We start from the raw sequence: 21,566 nt of genomic DNA on the forward strand, positions 1-21,566 counted from the left end.
GTTGGCTGTGGGAGTGCACTGACCGCCAGGAGGCAGTTCCTGCCTTGAGCATCTGCCCCCAGGTGGTCAGTGCATTGTCATATCGACCAGTTGTCCAGTTGACCAGCCATCTGGTCATAACAGTCACTTAGGCTTTCATATATATAGATTAGTTTCAGCATAATGGTTAGACAATCATATATTTTACAAAGTGTCTCCCCCTCCCCATACTTCCAGTATGTACCTATAAGCATACATAATTATTACAGTGTTATTGACTATATTCCCTATGCTGTACTTTACAACCCTGCAACTATTTTGTAACTACCAATTTTTATTTTTTCATCCCTTCACCTTTTCTACCCAGTCTCCTAGCACCCCTCTTCTCTGGCAGCCATCACTTTCTTCTTTGCATGTATGAGTCTGTTTCTATTTTGTTCATTCATTAATTTTGTCCTTTAGATTCCACATATAAGTGAAATCATATGGTATTTGTCTTTCTGTGTCTGACTTATTTCATTTAGCATAATTTCACTTAACCCTTTAGATTCATCCATACTGTCATAAATGGTAGATTTCATTTTTTTATGGCTGAGTAATATTCCATTGTATATATGTATCACAGCTTTTTTTACCCTCTCATCTATTGACTCACACTTAGGTTGCTTCCATATCTTGTCTATTATAAATAATGCTGCAGTGAACATAAGGGTGCATATAAGCTTTTGAATTCGTGTTTTGGATTTCTTTGACTATATACCCAGAAGCAGAATTGCTGGGTCATAAAACAGTTTCATCTTTAGTTTTTTGAGCAATCTCCACACTGTTTTCCATAGTGGCTGCAAAAATCAGCATTCCTACCAACAGTGCACAAGGGGGAAGAGTCCATTTTTTAAATGAAATAGTTTTGTAGCATTAGTAAAATCCAAGTCTCCTAAAAACCCAGTGCTTGCTTATTAGAGTACAGGGTAAACAAAGTAAAAATAGAATCTAGCATTGAAGGGACACCTTCTTTGATCCAGGTGTGGTGCTTAGTTTATGCTGACCGTCAGCCCATCATTTAGTCTGCACTGTAGCCCTGTAGTGTGAGTTTCAATTGTTATATGGACCATGAACTTGACATTCAAAAGGCTTACATAACTTCCTCAGGGCCACAAAATCTGAAAGTGGCCAAAACAGAATTTAAATCCAGGTATGACTAATTCCAAAATTTTAATATTCTACTAATTCACTTTGCTTTTTTTCTTTTCTTCTCCAAACAAACATTTCTAATATAAATTCTTCTTCTTCAGATAATATCTTAAAATTTCTTCTTTAAAATGGGATGAACTACAAAAGAGTGAAAATATTTTAAATAAAAAGGTACTCAGCTGAAGGGGTCGGTGTGATTCTGTCTCCCTAATATACCTTGACTATGAAAGAGAAAGAATATATTGAAAATGACTCTTGCATGGCAGGAGAATATTATAACTACTTCTTAATAGGTCTTGACTTTGTTACCTTTAATGCCATAATAAAATTGTAAATAGTAAAAAGCCCGAACAGGAAAAATATCTACATTTGTTGTCCAGCTTCTTTTCTGCTTTCGTTTTAATTTTAACATAGAAGAACAACTGCTTCTTACTCTTGATTAATCGTTTGGTCCTTGGCTCCAACTAAAACTAAGAGACATGTGCATTTTTACTCTGTGTGTGTTAATGACTCCACCACAGTGGGCTCATTCCCTTGACAGATGCTAATAGGTTGTCATTTCCTACGAAGCAGAGTACTGATAGGTTTGGGTTTTTACTTCTGGTCTTTGGTTTCTTGGTTGTGCTAATGTCCTTGTTTATGTTTCTTTTAATTAACATTGAACTTTTTCATTTTATGCCTTGTTTTTCTTCTGTTGATATAGTCAGCAAGCAGTGACTCCTTGGGTAGCAATTGTTAATCAGGGAGAAATGATAGCTTGAGGGTACTGAGATACTTGATGCTAGGATAAAAGTTGTTCTATTGAAAACCCATTAGAAAAACTTTCACACACATGCCTTAAGTAAGATCTGCATGATGCCTTGCCAACTGCCCTAGTCTCTTTTATCTGTAACTGGCTTATTTTTTCCCAACTTCTCATTGTATCCTATATAATGAAAACAATAGTATTACTAGGTCTTAAAACATTCAGTTGTAATTTTTCTTAAGGGGGCTGTTCACAATGTAAATTTTGCAATAAGATTAAAAGCAGAATTTATTGCTAATTGATGAATGAAAGCAACTAAAGGACAAAGGGGTGTGCTGGTTTAAAAAGGGATATCTGAAAGGATCTGGCTCATAATAACTTAGAAATGATAGTTTTGCTTCTAGAGCTTAGACTAAGAAGAGGTACATAATAGAATTCAGAATCTATGGTATGGATATATGTCCCTCTCCCCATCCCCAGCTCCTTTTTTTTCTGTCTGTGTCTCTCTTATCTATCTATCTATCTATCTATCTATCTATCTATCTATCTATCTATCTATCTATCTATCATCTATCATCTACATAATGATTTTTGTTTGTTTGTTTAACTAGGGAGGTAGAATGGTTCACATTTTATTTTTTTGTTAATCTATACTCGAGGATATTTTCCCATTGATTTTTAGAGAGAGTAGAAGAGAGAGGAAAAGACAGAGATAAACATCCATGTGAGAGAAACACATCACTTGGGTGCCTCCTTCCTGAGCACCGACCATGGCCTGGGGTGGGGAGGAGCCTGCAACTAAGGTACATGCCCTTGACCAGAATCTAATGCAGGACACTTTGGTCTGCAGACCGATACTCTATCCACTGAGCCAAACTGGCTCGGTCTAGAATGGTTCATATTTAGAACTGAGCTCACCTCATGATGGAAAGTACTGATTATGCTTTGTAATGCCTGATTTTTAAATTACATTTTGTGCCTACATCCCATAGCCTTCAGTGATAATGCCATTTAAACACTTCTCACATTTAAAAGTACTCAAATGGGAGACTTTAATCCCATATGGGGTGGAGAAGTATTGAAAAAGAAAAAAAGCCACAATGCTTCAGTGAACGCCAACCTGGAGATTTTGTAGGTAGTGAGCTGTTTAAACCAGAGATTTTGTGGGGTTTGTCTTGCCATCAGTTTGTTTTCCCTCATGGTGACTCGGGGTTTTGTCCTGAGGCTCTCAATGAATGTATTATAACTTAGCAGGCGATGACACATCCCATAGGAGGCTCCTTCCATCTTGAGCCTCAGGCCAGCAGACTATGCACCACGCTGGCCTATGATTCACAGGACAAAACTGCTCCTGTCACCTCCCACTGCCCTGGCCTGGAAGGGCACCATAATGCGGCCGTGGGAGGATATGGTTAGGAAAGTCGTTGAAAAGAAGCTTCTGTTGTAACTGTTCTTGCTGCAGCAGGAAACTAAAACCAGAGCGGAGTATTCTCATTTGTGAGAGATGAAATGGAAAGTCCCTGACCTTTTATTTAGGTGAAGAGTTGTGTTGTGGAGAGCTGCAATTATTTCAGGTGGGGGAAAAGTTACAAAGCATGGAATTTTAGAAAGAAATGTAATTTATTTGCTGCTAAATGACTCAGCTTGACCATTTTGAAATACTGGTCAAGGAGAGCGTTGAAAGAGAGGGTATTTTGGCATTTCCATACCCTTGGAACTGAAGAATTGGCCTACCTGGGAGCCAAATGATGTAGTTTATTTTCCAAAATGTCAATTATTTCATAATAAATTTGTACTGACATCAAAAGGGGCTTGTGTTCTCTTATATAAGTGTGATCACCTGCATATTATTCATTTAACGACATTACGAAACACTTTGTGGGTGTGGACTTCTGTGACCACCTCTTCTGCAGGCACAGAGGTCTGACCAGATGTGCAAACAGGATGAAAGGAACTGTTAGTCCCTACTTTCATGTTCTTTTCCTTCTACTTGGGAAACAACATCAATACATGAAATGGCATTTGAACAACTTAAAGCAAAGTGTTCGCAAGAGCAGAATAACTCAGAATAGGCTTTGAAGCCATTAGGTGTATGAATCACTTTCTGCCTCCTCTGGGTCCCACACCAGCTATTCTGAGCCTCTGTCAGAGCACTTGGTGCGTTGTGCTATTTGTCTTTCTCCCCCACTAGTCTATGAGCTACTTGTAGAGAGAGATTTTATCATATTTATCTTTTCATCCCTGGACCCTAGCACAGTTCATTGCTTACCACAAGTGCCTAGTAAATGTCTATTGAGTGAGTAAGAGGGACTGCTGTTATCATTCTGGGGGAGGAGAAGGGAATAGACTGATGGTTTTGTATGAGTATAAGCTACAAAGAAAAATATTTGATTCTTTTTAGTCTAGAGACAAAATGTGCTTTCCTTCTCGTAATTCTAGTCAAGGGAAGCAGTTCAATTTGGCAGAATTCAGTAAAAATTTATTGAGCATATGTTAGATTGTGATTATATATATATATAAACGTAAAATGTTTTCTTCTCTCAAGGGTCTTAGAGTCCAGGGTAGCAGTGGCAGTGAGATACAGAACATTTCAGTATATTTGACAAATACACTGTTGGGAGCATTCAGAAGGCATTATAGAAAGACTTTGGTTCAGGCTTGCAAAGGGGGTTGGGCTGAGGATATTGGGAGAATCAAGAAACTCAGGAGGAGATGACATCTCAGCTGAGTGTTGAAGTAGGAGTAGGTAAGTGAAGATGGAGGAAGTGGATCTGAGGAAGAGGAAGAGAAAGAAACAATAAAGAACAAGGACTTAGATGTGGGAAACAGCATGGGGTTCAGTATAGCAAATGAGGAAAATACAAATTATAGAAGGATAAATAGGCAGTAATGATGACAAGGAGGTACCTATTAGGAGGTACCTGAAATAGTGTAGGTAAAAGTCTGAAAAAGGGTATTGGCAGTATACTTGCAAAGAGAAGATAGAGCTGAGAAATATTTCCTATAGCAGGATGTGATCACTGATTGAGTATGGGTGATCAGGGAGTTGGAGAGTCTCAGGATTTTGGTTTGGGTGGATGGTGGTACCATTAACTGAGAAAGAGAGAATAAGAGAAGGAACATATTTACTAGTGAAGAAAGAAAAAATGTTGAGTTCATATATGGACAGGTTGTATTTGAGATACTTGTGGGTCTTCTAAGTGGAGATCTCTGGCAGGCTTCTGAATGTAAAAATTTGAAAGCTCAGGAGAAATCAAGGTATGATATATACATATACATTATTTGCATACTTATATGTACTATTAGCAAACATTTAGCAGATCAAACAATGAACACTAATGGATTGCCCAGGGATATAATGTAGAGCAGAGATTTTCAAGTGCCAATCAATAATATGGTGCTCTGTAAGCTTCATGACTATTATCTAGAGAACTAATAAAAACAGATTCCTTTGGAACTCTCCCGGAAATTCTGATTCATTAGTGGAGGGTCAGAAATCTGATTTTTATAGAATTCCCTACGTAACTTTGGTATGCAGTCATGTTTGAGAAGAAGAGTAAGAGCAGTGGTTTTATTCACATTTAAGGAGAGAACACAAGAAGACCCCCATAGAGTAGAAAGAAGTTAAGCAATCTGAACCAGCAGAGAGTGATATCACAGAAGACAAGGGAGGAGAGAGTTTCTAGAAAAAACATTTCCAATATTATAATAGTAAAGTCTATTAAAAGAATTTGTGAAGAGTTTGTTATATTTGGCAATATGAAGGTCAAGAATTTTTAGAAAGAAGTTGTAGAAAGAGCAAAACCAGGTTGCAATGGATTGATGGATAGATGGTAGGAGTAAGGAGGTGGAGAAAGCAATAGACAATACTTTCAAATAACTTGATTATGGAGAGAATGATATTTGGAGTGGAGAAAATATAATTTTTTTTTTTACACGAGGAGACATTATGGAAACAGTAGTGAGAGTATGAGAGGAAGGAACCAGGAAGATAGAGCAGATAGGGGGAGGGAAGATAGTAAGTAGAAGACACGACTGAACATGGGTAGAAAAATACTTCATCCTCTCAGACAGGAGAAATTCCTTCATCCTCTCAAGGAGGTAAGACAAAGTGAGATGGGGTGAGACAGGAAGCTGAGGTGCAATTTTTGATTCAATGTTAAGGAAGACATAGAGAAGAGGCTCGAACAGTTCAAAGCTTATTGAAGGTAAACCTAGATAAAGAAAGCAATTATTAATTTCTTTTATGAATTTTTCTGTTGCAAATTGTGACAGACATATCCTCTCCATTGCATTTTTCTCTATAAAACACATGGAAATATTTTATGGATTGAGTTCCTGTTTGTCCTGCACAACTCAAATCTCTTGTTTGCTGTTTCACTTCATTATTTGTGTTGATCTGAGCTCTATGTGTTTTGCATTTCTGGAAACTAGCATAGGGGGACCTCAATAACTGTTTGAATTTCTTGGTGAAGAAGAGTCTGAAGATTTTATTTGGCTAGTAACCATTACGGGGGTTATGGTGGGAGACGAGGATGGAATAGCAGGGTTAGCAAGAGAGAACTTAGTTTTTGGCCATCCTTTTCCAGCTAAGCCCTTCTCCCATTCAGTAGAGTCCCAAAAGGCAAAGCCAAACACTATGTATGAAATAGCAAAGTTGGACACTCCACTGAATGGACAATGCAACAACCTCCTGGAAAAGTCATACCAACAAAAGCTTAGCACTTAAAGGATACTCTGAAGTAGAAAGAGATAGTAATGACTTGTTTTATATTCACTCAATTACTTCCCTTTACTGATTTTTAAGTATTTTGTTTTCCCAAATGCTGAGAATTTAAGAAGCCAAAGAATGTGGAAGGAAGAACAAAACCCCTCATAATGTATCTAAATACAACTACGAATATTTTCCTATATTTATTTCCAGTCTTTTCTCTCTCTATAATTTTTATAAGATAATATTATCCATACCATGTTAATTTTATTTTTTCACATTATAGCAGAAGCATTTTCTCATATCATTAAAATATATTATAATATATATTTTATTATATATTATATTAATAAATATAGTATACTAATAAAAATAGTATATTATTTTTAAATGCATAGTACATCATGAGGTTTCTCATATTTTAGTTAACTATTTCCTTAGCTAAATCTTGGCTCTGCTATTTACTAGGCTATTTAGTTAACTTGTTGGACATCTAAAATATTTCCAAATTTTCATTATTATAAGTTGCATTGCTAAGAATACCTTTGAATATAAAGCACTTTCTGTACTTCAAGTTACTTTCTGAATTACTATATAAAACATATAACACCATTATAGTTTTGTACTTATTATCAAATTCCTTTCCAGAGACTTATGTTATTATGAAGCTGATAAGCAATATATAAAATGGGTATATAGTCAATAATATTCTCCCACTTCTAGGAATATATCCCAAGAAACTAGAAACACCAATCAGAAAGGATATATGCACCCCTATGTTCATAGCAGCACTAGTCACCATAGCTAAGATTTGGAAACAGCCGAAGTGCCCATCAGTAGATGAGTGGACTAAAAACTGTGGTACATCTACACAATGGAATACTACGCTGAAGTAAAAAAGAAGGAGTTTTTACCATTTGCAACAGCATGGATGGAACTGGAGAGCATTATGCTAAGCAAAATAAGCCAGTCAGAGAAAGATAAATATCACATGATCTCATTCATTTATGGAATATAATGAACAACATAGACTGATGAACAAAACAGATCCAGAGACAGAGAAACATCGACCAGACCATTAAACCTCAGAGGGAAGGTAGGGAAGGGTGGGGTTAAGGGGGAGAGATCAACCAAAGGACTTGTATGCATGCATATAGGCCTAACCAATGGACACAGACAACAGGGGTGTGAGGGCATGAGTGTGTGTGTGGGGGGGGTAATGTGGGGATAAGGACACATACGTAATAACTTAATCAATAAAGAAATAAAAAAAGACTCTTTCTTGATCCAGATCTAATGGTGACCGCAGAGGGTTCCTCTGGTCTTTCCCCCAGGGTGCCCTGTGAAGGCTGCCCCTTCACTTTCTGAGATATCATCTAATGAATCCTTATAACAACCCTGTGAGGTGGGCTGATCTCCAGTCTACAGAGAAGCAAGCAAATGGCAGAGAAAGAAAAAGAAGAGTTTTCTAATACCATACAGCTTGTGCATGTGACCCTGGGGTGAAAGTAGAACTTATTTCTTCTGATGCCCAGCCCAGGGCTTTTTCCATTATATAAATCCTTAATCTCTGGGAAAGAACCTGTCTTAACTCCCTTATCCTTTCATCACAGCAGCAAGATTTGTTCAGGTGCTCCAGCTCAGGTTTCTTCTCAGAATGTTTCTGCACCCACCGGCTCTGTTCATTTTTATTTCTGAAGTGTTCCCTCTGCAGGAGCTGACTCTACTTCTCCCCAATTAACTTTTATGTGCAAATTCCTGTAGTAATGAAATTGCATTTGTGAGTGTTCTCTCACCTGGTTTCTTTATAGTGCACCTGGAGGAAGAATGCATTTCTGTGGCCTTACAGCATCCTCTTTGCTGAGGGAGGAATTTGTAGAACTGCCTTCCTGAAAGTAAACCTTTTATTGCTTTATTGTTTTATTTTTCTTTATTGATTAAGGTATTACATATGTGTCCTTATCCCCCCCATTGCCCCTCCACCACCCCCCATACCTCACCCCCCTGGTTTCTGTGTCCATTGGTTAGGCTTATATGCATGCACAAATGTCCTTTGGTTGATCTCTCTCCCTTACCCCCACCCTCCCCTCCCTTCCCCCTGAGGAAAGTAAACCTTTTAAATCAAACATTCCTTGGCTTAGGCACAACTTTGATATTTGCAGAGGTTACCACTTGTTGATAATTAAAATGCACTGGTTCGTGATATTGGCAGCTAAGCACTGTGGCAGGGTAGAAAAAACATGGACTTTGAAGCCAGACAAATAGGGTTTGAATCTTGGCTCTGCTATTTACTGGGCAATCTAGTTAACTTGTTGGAGCTGATTTCCCCCTTTTCACAATTGGGTAATAGAGTAACGATATCTACCTCACAGGGTTACTGTGAGGATTAAGGATAAATAATAGATATTTTTCTTATGATGAACTGAGATAGCAGAAAAGTGCAGTCCTCTCCAGAGAAATCAGGTCAAATGTGTGTGGCATTTCTTCTAGGTCCCCTCCTGCTCCACTCTCCTTCCTGCCCCACCCTGAGAGGCTTTCTGTCCTGGGAGGCTGACCGCTCTGTTGCATTTTTGCAGCGGGGAGCCCCAGCAGGAGATCAGAAGGAGGCAGCAGAATGAGATCATGTTCATCTCCTTCCTTTCAGAGTCCCCCGAGGCTGTGTCCCAGAGAATAATCTCCATTTTCAAGGCAGTTCACTCCCTCTATGACCCTCTGCTCTTAGGGATTGGTGGCCCATCCCTCTCCTTGTCCCTACAGCTTGGAGGGGTAAGAGCTGCATTATCAGCTGTCCAGGAACTGCACCATCCTCGGTGGGTTCCACTTCTCTATTCACACCTTCTTTAATAGTCTCTTTACTAAGCCCTCCGTTAATGACCCTAATATGAGTGTAGTGTCTTATTACTCCTGGGACCCTAACGGACACATTGTTCCTTATTGTGTAGTCGAAAGTATATTTGCTGTTAGAGCATCAGCCCAGCATGCAAGGTTGTGGGTTCGAGCTCCAGTTCAGGGCACATACAAGAATCAACTGAATGCCTAATGCAACAACAATTGAAGTTTCTCACTCCCTTCCTCTTTCTCTCTTGCAAGTCAATAAATAAATTTTTAAAAAATGAAAGTACATTTGCCTAAGTTTTTTATTTGATGGAGTTTGGCACTTATGAAAATGCATCTGCCTAAGTTTGTCTTATTTGAGGGAGTTTGGCACTTTTAGGAAACAATAAGAATGGTGGTGGTCGTTGCTTGCCATTTGACAGAAGAAAAAGGTAGCAATGAAGGATGGTGATGACACAACTTTATACACATTAAAACTCATTTAAACGCGGCAAGCAACAGCATGAGTATTATCACCTCCCTTTTGCAGGTCTGGAGAAAGCTCAGAGAGGTTAAGTAACTTACCTAAAGCTACACAGAATGCAATTAAAGAGCTGTCGTTCTAACCTATTTGGTTCCAAGGTCCACACTGTTATAGTGAGGCCCTGGTACCTCCTAGGCAGTTATAAAGGCTGAGAAGGGCCACCCCATCAGCTCTCATTTTTCAATTAAATCCATTTGCCTTTTTCAATTTCTTTATGTTACAAATTCCTATAGGAAATTATCTATTAATGATGGTCTTTAAATGATGTCAAGATAAATTTGTTAAAAATATGATTAATTTAGGAAAGCCTCAGGTCAAATCCATAATTTGTCTGATTTCACTTGTTAACTCAAAACCATTGCATCTCTAACCCGCCTTTCCATGGTTGCCCCCAAGGGTACTCATTAAATACTAAATGGGTGATGAGATATTTTGAATGAGTTTTTCTTTGATAGTATGTAAGCTTTCTACAGCATTTAGGGGATTTTATCCCCTCCTCCCCAGGTATGGAATATTTAGTTAGTTCACAGTTTATATTATTTCTGCCCACTTCTTAAATTGATCTAGGTGAGTAACGTAATTTTACATTTTCTGAGAGCTAATAAAATGCTTGGCATTGGAACTAATCAGTAAAGATGACTAAATTCCTGGAGGTATACTAGCTGAGAACTTGGTATTTGTGGGTCAGCTCTTTCCACAGATGAACAATGTGTCAGTTAGGGTCCCAGGAGTAAGCCCTACACCCTTAAAAATCCATATGCACTCAAAGAACCATATGTATCCTAGCAACTCATACTCACTATGCATTGTTCTCTAACTTCAGGTAAGCATTTTCATTGACCCCAGAAGAAAGCGTTGTTCCTCACTGCCCTTTAGGGCATTGCATCTAAGCATACTCTTAGGTGTCTAGGCATAGTCTTAGCAATAATAAACTCTATTTCTCTAATTCTAGCTCTACCTTGCTATTGTGGGGTCTCTGGCCTTGTTAAAAAATATCGCCCTTTTATTTTTATAAGTCTTGAGGACTGATTTCCTGTTCCAAACAAATCTTTGATCCTTGAGAGTGTGCCACTGCTGATTGCTGGAGAGCTTGGTGCAGGTCCCTTCCCACTGGCGAGGGGAACCATTGGGTCCTCCCGCAGTTGAGGGCTGGCCTCCTCCAGGGGCCCATAGAAGTTCTGTGTTCCATGGAGTCCTCCCTCCTTTTGGTGTGTATGCTTTTAAAAATACATATAGTCACTTCATTTTGTTTATTTTTTGAATTATTATATAATTCACACTGCTCTGCCCTTTGATATTTTTCAACCATTTTACCAAAACAAACTCCTTCAGACCTTGATCGCTGTTATTCATTTCCAAAAACCTCAGACACAAATCTTTTGAGATGCTTAGAAGAAACCCAAAATGGTAGAATACATGCTGTTGTTAGAATCAGTCTACCCTTATAGAATCTGCCCACATCTACAAGGTCAGAGTTTTAGTCAAGCATGTTTGCCTCATCCCTGTTCCCTTAGAGCAGTGGTCGGCAAACTGCGGCTCACGAGCCACATGTGGCTCTTTGGCCCCTTAAGTGTGGCTCTTTCACAAAATACCTACTTCTGCGCATGGGCCACAAAGTTTCAGTCGTACTGTTTGTGCGCGCCCGCACGTGGCATTTTGTTGACCACTACCTTAGAGTGATTTCTTTCCTAAAAGGCACCTCCACCCACGTGCAAATATACCCTACGAATTTGTAAGTCATGTTCAAATATAGCTGAATATCAGAATGAATACAGCACCATAGTTATTCTATTTGCTTTTTCTTCCCAATCAAAACAGAATTTCCTTCTTCGTGTCTAGTGTAAAGTGTAGGTTAGGTTATGAGGCTAGTCTGTCATTCAAGGGGCAACTGCTCTGGAATATTCATTGCAAATTAGTTATTGCTTAACTAGGTAAGCACTTCCTCCAAATCATTCCTTATAATCTCTTTGAGTCAAAATGGTAGAGAACTCCCTAAATTTACTTAAGAGCCACTGGGATGGCTCACTGTACTGTGGGTTATTGCTAATAAGCCAGGAGGCCATGATGTAGTGGTCAGGGGGCTCTCAGATGTAGACAAGAGTCCTCTGACAGTGGACAAAGCTACCTTCCATCCATTGGTGGAAATCTGAGGGGTCCCTAGCTGTACCAGCAAGAATTATCAAATACCCAATACAGTCTGTGTTTTCATTACATACATATAACTTTAGGTTGTGGCTACCATACCTATTTTTTTCCAGCCACTAGAAATGTAGGCTTGAATATTTAATAGAAAACAGATGGTACTTGAAATCTCTAACATTTAACAAAAGCTGTTTTGGAACTGTTGCTTGGGTGCACTTTTACTGCTTTGAACACAGCATCATTTTAGCCTGTTCTGATGAATGATTTAAGAGTTACTGTCCTACTCTAAGACAGTATTTCGAAGCACACATGTTAATCATACACTTGATTAAACATTTCCTTGCCTTTCTCTTCAGAATGCCAGTTGGCTTTTGAGTGGATAATTGTTGCAGTGAGAGCAGTGACGTTGGAAACAACCATTGCCTGTTTGAGTTACTTAAGACACCACCATGCAAAGAAATACTTCTGATTTGCTTTCTCGGAACAAAAGTGTAAGTACCCTTTGTTTTCATTTCTTTTTTTGTAAAAATGTGTACATGTAACTTTTTACTGTTTGTATTTTAATACTGTGCTATCATAATCAGGCTTGTGAGCAACCGTTGGCTCACTTTTAGTTCTCAGACTGTGTACAGCTTATGAACAAGTGAGGATTTGTTCATTTATGTGACTCGGTTGACATTTGATGGGAATTCTCTCTTAGCCATTTCTATGATTTACCATTCATTAGCCTACTGGCATGATATTAGACTCCCTGATTTTGAGGTGTATGCAGAAATATGATTAAAAATTGAAACCGAAGAGATTTATGTCTTATATATCAAACTTTGTAGGTAAGTCCAAAAGAATAAATTGAATTTAACATCACTAGGTACTTCAATCAATCACATTCTGTGAGTTCATGTATCCAGTGAATAATGCAAATACTTGATCAGTGGGGCATAACTTTCAGGAGCTTTCTATCCTGGCATATGTCTTTAATCTCTCTTCTCCTTTAAAATGTATTTTAAGTAAACATTCTCAGGGCCCTGAAGGAGATTAACCCTTTATTTCCAATTATCAACTGAGTGTTCTTAAGGTACCAAGTTGGTGATATGTTTTAGATTTCTATTAAGTTATGAAAGAAAGCATAAACAAATAGAGCAATTCAAAGCTATACAAGGCAGGGATAAAAGTAGACTGTTAATTTCCATCAGGCAAGTTCTAAGAACATGTGCCTTTGTTCATTTACCCAAGGGGGAAAAAGCATCCAAACAGATGTAGTTGTGACGTAGGAACATTCATTTGAAGGCATCAGAAAAACCACAAATGCAAACACATTTCTCTAGTATGGAGAGTCTTTGTGTTACAACAGTAATTCTGTTGTGATGCCTAAGACCATCTTTAATCCTTCCTGTAGTTACCATCCAGCTTTTAAGGGTGACTAAGGCAGAATTATGTGGAAAGGAAAGTATAGTGTGTCCAATAGGGTTTCTTTAAAATGGGGATATATCCAGAAGTGTGCCAGTTCTTTGACGGAATACTGATTGTGTTTAATACCCAATCAAGGAAATTCAATGAACTCCGAGGGAATATTCAGATTCATTGGTTTTATTGGTTGGTGTTTGGTTGTATGCATTATTACATAAAATAAAGAGCCATGGCTTGGAGCCTGGAATTCCCTCGATTATTAAACAGTTGCTCATTGGAAAAGGAGGTGACCTGCATACGAATTAAAAAGCTGCAAACACATCTTTCTGTTACTGAGCTTTTCTTATTTAAGTTAAATACGAAGCAAATCACTCACTTAATTCTTCTTTTATTGAGTTTCAGAGACATGTGATATGAAAAAATGTGTAAAGGCAAAAGGGAGAATATTTTGGATAATTAAAAATATATCACTAAGGATATCCCTGTTCTTTGAGGAAAACATTCTAAAAGCAAATGATTAACTGAGCCATGACTTTAAGGAACTGCGCGTACATAATTATGCTAGGAGGTTTCCTATTTAAACTAGCTTAATGCAAACATTCTCATCTTGGTGGAAAGGCTCATGCTGCCCAGATTAGGAGGAATGGAGTTGCCTACATGTATCCCAATGGAAACAGTAGAGCTGTCATTTCACTGCTTCTCAGCTTCTTGAAAATCCACTGGCATAAAGAGCATGCTTCCACTTAATTAGACGACTCTAAGCAGGAGACTTGTCGTTTATCAGAGAAAAGAATCCGACGTTTTGATTAGTTAGAAGTTGTTACCTTAGAGTTTCAAAAGTTTGTTTTGCACTGGTCTAAAAATGTCAACCTCCCACCCCTTAAATCTTTGCTGTAATAAAAATCCAAAATTGTACACATAAAAGTAGGGTTTTTTTCGCTGTGTTCAATGAGGAAAGTTTAAAGAATTAATGTGATTTAGAACCTGTGTTTTTCTTTGGCATTGTGACATTTGAAAATCCAAAGAGAATGTTCTAAATGTTAGAACAGCCTCTGCTTCTCCCTGTGTGTCTCTGTGTATCTTGTAGCTGTCATTGTGCAAAGGCATACAAATGAGGGGGAAACGAAACTTCCTTTACATGGTCATCTTGTTTATCCCTGATCACTTAAATCGGTGTTCATATTTTTCTAATCACATTCAAGACCTGATGCAGTGTCCCTTTTAATGATTAATGCTCTGAATTCTTCCTTTATTTGAGAGGGGTCCATGAACAATTTTAACTATAAAAATATAAGCAAACCATTTTTTTCTATTTAAAGTGACCTTTTGCTAGTTTTGGAGGATAATTTGTGGTTGCAATGTGTGAAAAAGGGAGGGACTGAGCCTGGGGGCATTGCCAAAGTAAGGGATGGCCCCACGTCTATGCACCTATGGTCTGCTGTGGGAGACAGGCGTTCATCAAATCACACAAATAAGTGTAACCATTCTCCACCATGTCTCCTTTCATGGGTCTCCTTTCAACCTGTACTCGTATGGAATGGCCTCTTTCCTCATCCTAGAATATAAACTGCTTGAGGACAGGGGCCTTGCCTTCACATAGCTGATAATTATGTGTTAATAAGATGAGCGAATAAATAAACCATGATAGCTGCTGAGAGAAGCTTCATAGCACAAGGCAGTTGCCGGAAGCCGGTCCATCCTTGCTGCCTGACACAGTCGCTGCAGGAAAGAAACATCTGCACAGCATATGTTTCAAGGGACCTGGCGTATATAGCATACTGTTCTTAATATGTTTGCTCCCCTTAGCGCTGTGTGTTTTAACCAAGGTCACCTCTCCGAGAAAGGTTGTTTCCCCAGGTAGGAATTTTTCCCTGAAGTCAGGGAGGGGATGAAACTCCTTAACTAAGTGCCAGGCGGGTAGTTAATCACTACAAACAATCATGCTTAAGCTACATAATCTTTACTCCCTGGAATGGAGATAAGAAACGCCCTAACCTTTGTAATAGAAATTGACAGGATTAAAATCAACTGGTATAAATACGGATGTAACAAGACAATAAACAGCAGAGCCTCTCTGGAGATCAAGACCAGAACTTGGCTGGAGATCCTGGCTAGGCTGCTGATCAACTGAACGCTGTCTCCGTGTCATTCCTTCTTCGCCGACTCCGTCCACACCTTTGGGGAACCCCTGGACCTGCTGGGGTTGGACCCCGGCATCTGGCGCCCGAACAGGGACCCCTAGGTAAGCGCCCTGAACTCGGGATGGATTGGACTCCACCGTAGGAAGAGGGTGGATAGTCTTCGCCGACTCCGTCCACACCTTTGGGGACCCCTGGACCCGCTGGGGTTGGACCCCGGCATATGGCGCCCGAACAGGGTTCCCTTAGGTAAGTCCCCCCGTACTTGGGACGGATAGGACTGCACCGTAGGGTGCTTCAGACCCCCCCTATAGAGGATAAGTAGGGTAAGCGGGTAGTTAGTACAAAACTTAGATTGACAGGATGGGTCATACTGAGTCTAAAGAAAAAAGACTTTGTATTAATCTTTTAACGCATATGCTTACTAGCAGAATTGGAGTTAAGGTTACTCCCAGTGAGACAGAAAGTTTTATAGAAGAAGTATGTCAATGGCTTCCAGAGGATGGAACTGTTAATTTAAAAACTTGGGTTGAAGTAGGAAAGCAATTAAAGAAACACCATGAATCTGACGAGGTCCTGCCATGTTTCTTTTCCCTCTGGGAATCAATCTGTGACACCTTGGCACCAGAGGCAAAAACGGTTGAACTTTCTCAAAATTTAAATAGTCCCTCGGCTCCACCCAGAGAGGATACATCATCATTGTCTTCAGCTCAATCTAAAAGCAATTTAGCTATGCCTACTGATCAGGAGGAGAATAAATATCATAAACATGACCATTGGTCCTTTCCAGTCAGTAGAGAGGAGAGTGGCCCTCCCATTCAAAACAGGCTCCCCAAATTAGAAAGGAAGCCTAAACCAGGTCCTGTGGCTCCTAGGAGCTCCATGTCTAAATTTCAAAGGGCGATAAGAGAAGCTGAAGCTAATGGAGATCTTGAATTCTCACTCTGCTTCCCAGTTACATATGAGAATGAGTCTGGTGGGAATAGAAACCCCACCTTGGAGCCTATACCTTACAAAGTACTTAAAGAATTAAAATTGGCCTGCTCTGAATATGGACCTCTAGCTCCTTACACACAAACCTTGGTAGAAACCCTAGCCAGTAAATGGATGACTCCTTATGATTGGTCACAGGTTTGTAAATCCTGTCTCTCAGGAGGCGATTACTTATTATGGAAAACTGAATATGATGATCTTGCTAAGAAAGCTGTAGCCACTAGCGGAAAAACCAGAAAAGGAATAACCCTAGACATGATATTAGGAGAAGGTGATTTTAACACGGCTGAGGAGCAAATGAATATGCCCACAGAGGCACTTACCAAAGTAACCAGTTGTGCAGTAAGTGCCTGGAAATCCCTACCGTGTACAGCAGGAAAAACAACCACCCTTACAGAGGTTAAACAGAAGGTCGAGGAACCATATCAGGATTTCCTTTCTCGCCTCATGCAGGCAGTCAAGAGAGTAATCAATAACAAAGAGGCAGCCGATATCCTAATCAAACAACTGGCTTTTGAAAATGCTAATAATACCTGTCAGGCTTTATTAAGGCCGATTCGCAGAACAGGAACTATAAATGATTTTATAAAACAGTGTGCTGATGTAAGTCCAGCATTTATACAGGGTGTAGCTATAGCTGCAGCTCTCAAAGGGGAGACATACCCTCAATATGTACAGGCTATAGGACAAGCCAGCAATAATATAGGTAATAAAAGAAATATGAACTGCTACTCTTGTGGCTTATCTGGGCACTTTAGCAGAGAATGCCCAAATAAAAATAATAATAATACTCAGGCCAGATGGCAAGCTCCTCGACAGCCTGGAAATACGTTAGGGAATAATATTAATCCTCCAAAAACCATTTGTCCCCGATGTCAGAAAGGATTCCATTGGGCAAAGGAATGTAGATCAAAATACCATAAAAATGGTCGGCCTTTAAACTCTACAAATAGCTCCCAAGGAGGTTATATCCCATCACCTCAATTGGGAAACTTGAGAAGGGGCCAGCCCCAGGCCCCTGCAATAATAGGGGCATCAACCTTCAACCCCTTTGCAAATTTCGATCAGTCAGTGACCTCTTCAGGGCAACCCCAGGCAGTGCAGGATTGGACCTCCACTCAACCACCCATGCAATACTAACCCCAGACTCACCAGTAGTAGCCATTCCTACAGGAGTGTCTGGGCCGCTGCCTGAGGGAACTGTAGGTTTAATATTAGGGCGGAGCTCCACCTCCTTACAGGGGATCTTAGTCATCCCAGGAGTTGTTGATGCAGACTACACAGGAGAAATACAGATTTTACTTTCCCCACCCACCACAACTATACAGATTCAGCCCAACCAGAGAATTGCCCAATTAATCCTGTTACCAATACATAAAATAGGGACAGCTGTTACCCAGGAAGCTAGAGGGGCCGGAGGCTTTGGATCTAGCGATGCAGCATTTTGGATACAAGAAATCCATGCTACTAGACCTACAAAAATTTTACAAATTCAGGGAAAACCAATTGAAGGTCTATTGGATACAGGAGCAGATGTTTCCTGCATAGCAGAGAAGGATTGGCCCTCTTCATGGCCCACGCACACCACCTCCACTTCCCTAGTAGGACTAGGCAAGGCATCTAATGTAAAAAAGAGTTCTCAGATTCTAACTTGGGCTGATGAAGATCAACATTCAGGAACATTCTGTCCCTATGTAATTACGACTATCCCCTTTACATTATGGGGAAGAGATATCTTGTCTCAAATGGGAGTTGTATTATATAGCCCCAGTGATAGAGTAACATCACAGATGCTAGACACGAGATTTAATCCAGGAAAGGGATTAGGAAAGGAAAGTAATACCTCACACTCCTCGACAGGATCTGTAATTGGGGCCATTGCCCTTAGGACTGCTGATCCCATAGTCTGGAAATCGTCACAACCAGTATGGGTTGAGCAATGGCCCTTAACATCTGAGAAAATATCAGCAGCCCGACAATTAATTGATCAGCAATTAGCAGAGGGACATATAGAGCCATCAAATAGTCCCTGGAACACACCCATATTTGTAATAAGAAAGAAATCAGGCAAGTGGAGACTTTTGCAAGATCTAAGAGCCATAAATGCCACCATGGAAGATATGGGTTCCTTACAACCTGGATTGCCCTCCCCTGTGGCAATTCCACAGGAGTATTGTGTTGTTGTTATTGACTTACAGGATTGTTTTTTCACTATACCTCTTCACCCAGCTGATTGTCAAAGATTCGCATTCAGCATACCATCAGAAAACTTTAAACAGCCTTATCAGAGATACCAATGGAAGGTTCTCCCACAAGGGATGAAAAATAGTCCTACATTATGTCAAAAGTTTGTAGATCAGGCATTGCAAGTTATTAGAAAGAAATTTTCAGATCTATATCTTATTCATTATATGGATGATATTTTACTAGCTCATAAAGATCGGGCTACTTTACAGGAAATTCTTACTCAGACCATCCTTGCTTTAGAAGAACATGGTCTAAAAATAGCCCCAGAAAAGATTCAGACTGAACCTTCTTTTTCATACTTAGGCAGAATATTACATACCTCTACTATCACCCATCAGCCTCTACAATTAAGAAAAGATCATTTAAACACATTGAATGATTATCAGAAACTATTAGGTGATATCAACTGGGTCAGGCCATATCTAAAAATAACCACTCTTGACTTGAAACCTCTATTTGACATTTTAAAGGGAGATTCTAACCCTAAGTCTCCCCGACAATTAACTGTAGAAGGAGAAAAGGCTATAGCAAAAATAGAACAGGCCATCAATAAACAGCAACTACAGTATCTAGATTATTCCAAATCTTGGGCCTTAATTATTCTAGCCACTAAATATACTCCTACAGGATGCTTGTGGCAGGAAGGACCATTAGAATGGATACATTTACCTGTCACTCCTAGGAAGATTGTACCACCCTATCCCTCCCTAGTGGCCACTCTCATTATCAAAGGTAGACGACGCAGTATCGAACTCTTTGGAAGAGAAGTTACTGAGATAATAATACCTTATAAAAGAGAACAATTAGACACACTATTACAATTTGAAGAAGAGTGGCAAATAGCTATAGGTAACTTCCCAGGACAAATTTTACATCATTTGCCAAGATCACCTATATTGCAATTTCTCTCCCTACATCCATTTATATTTCCTATTAAATGTTCAAAAGAACCATTATCACCTCCTGCCTCCTTAGTATTCACAGATGGTTCCTCTAATGGTAGGGCAGTAACAATCATTGACTCAATAACCCATGTTCAACAAACTCTAGAGACGTCAGCTCAGAGAACAGAGCTTTTGGCAGTCATTTATGCTTTTGAACAATTGCAACAGGTTCCCTTTAACTTGTACACTGACTCTCAATATATAGTTAAATTATTTCCTCATATTGAGACCGCCTCTCTCCCACAAGGAAGAACAGCCATTTTCTCTTTGTTAACTCAGCTACAAACTTGCATTCACAAACGAGAAAAGGCTTTCTATATTGGACATATTAGAGCTCATTCCTGCCTACCAGGACCCTTAAGTGAAGGAAATTATCAGGCGGATTTACTAACTCACCCAGTAGTTTGTACAGCTCTAGAAGAAGCCCGGCGGTCTCATGCCATTCACCATCAAAATGCTTCTGCTCTCCGTCTATATTATCGCATATCTAGAGAAGCTGCTCGAAGTATTGTGCGTGACTGCGGCCATTGTCCTACTCATTTTCCTAGCCCTGCTACTGGAGTTAATCCAAGAGGACTTAGACCCTGTGACTTATGGCAGATGGATATTACTCATGTCCCATCTTTTGGCAAACTTTGCTATGTGCATGTTTGTATTGATACCTTTTCTCATGTTATCCTTGCTTCTGCACGTACAGGAGAAGCCTTTAAAGATGTAAGTCAACATCTATTCCAATGCTTTTCCTACCTAGGAATACCAAGGGCACTTAAAACTGACAATGGGCCTGCCTATACCTCTAGAGCTTTTAAAAACTTATGCTCTACATTCGGCATCGCACATACTACAGGAATACCCTACAATCCTCAAGGCCAAGCAATAGTAGAAAGGGCTCACCAAACTTTAAAAACACAAATTAAAAAATTACAAGAAAATGAGTTTAAATATTCCTCTCCTCATCATGTTCTACAACATGCTCAATTTGTAATTAATATACTAAATGTAGATTCTGAGGGAAATTCCCCGATGTACAGGCATTGGAACCCTGATCTAACTAAACCTAAAGCCCTTGTCAAATGGAAAGACTTGCTTACAGGAGCCTGGAAGGGACCTGATGTACTTTTAACCTGGGGGAGAGGATATGCTTGTATATTTCCACAGGACGCAGACTCACCTGTGTGGATTCCAGACCGTCTAGTCCGACCTTATGTCTCACCGCCCGCCATCTCTGCCTCATCATAGCACACCTGACCAGTGCCCGTCTGCAGCAGATGTGCAGCCCTGAGCTGGAACAATCTGTCCATTGGGAGGATCACATGTGCCTCCTTTTTGTCTTTCCACATGTCTCAGCTTTGCCCCACATCTCCTTTCCTTTTTCCTTTTTTTAAAAATCTAACTACTTGTTTGCTGGTTCTTTGGCCTTTCTCCTTCTTTCCTGAACACAGCCTTTTCTAGAATCTCCCTACCCTACTGTTCCAGGAAGGGCACCTCCCTTTTCTGCCATGACTAGGGGGTGTCTGGTATATGCCCCATACATGGAGTTGTCTTGTGCCAAGAGCCTGACATCCTGGGCTGAGAAAGCCCTGTTCCAGGACTCTCCTTTGTCCTCTTACCCTTGTGCCAAGAGGGACCCTCTTCTTACAATCCAATTGCCCATAGCTGTTGCCTGAGCTCTCTGTTCATGCTGAGGTTGAAGCCTCATGGTGGCTGGTAC

At 39.8% G+C, this 21,566-nt stretch overlaps 1 long non-coding RNA gene across 3 annotated transcripts in view; it reads left to right on the forward strand.

The window, feature by feature from the left end:
• The window catches only part of LOC132233616 (uncharacterized), a 433,774-nt gene that overhangs the window by 264,839 nt on the left and 147,369 nt on the right, over nt 1-21,566 (forward strand). For all 3 annotated transcript variants that reach the window (XR_009452675.1, XR_009452674.1, XR_009452676.1), the window contains exon 3: nt 12,483-12,617. This is a non-coding gene — a long non-coding RNA (uncharacterized LOC132233616). The remainder of the gene's footprint in view (nt 1-12,482; nt 12,618-21,566) is intronic.

Source organism: Myotis daubentonii, chromosome 4 (assembly GCF_963259705.1).
Source record: "Myotis daubentonii chromosome 4, mMyoDau2.1, whole genome shotgun sequence".
Taxonomy (NCBI): Eukaryota; Metazoa; Chordata; class Mammalia; order Chiroptera; family Vespertilionidae; genus Myotis; species Myotis daubentonii.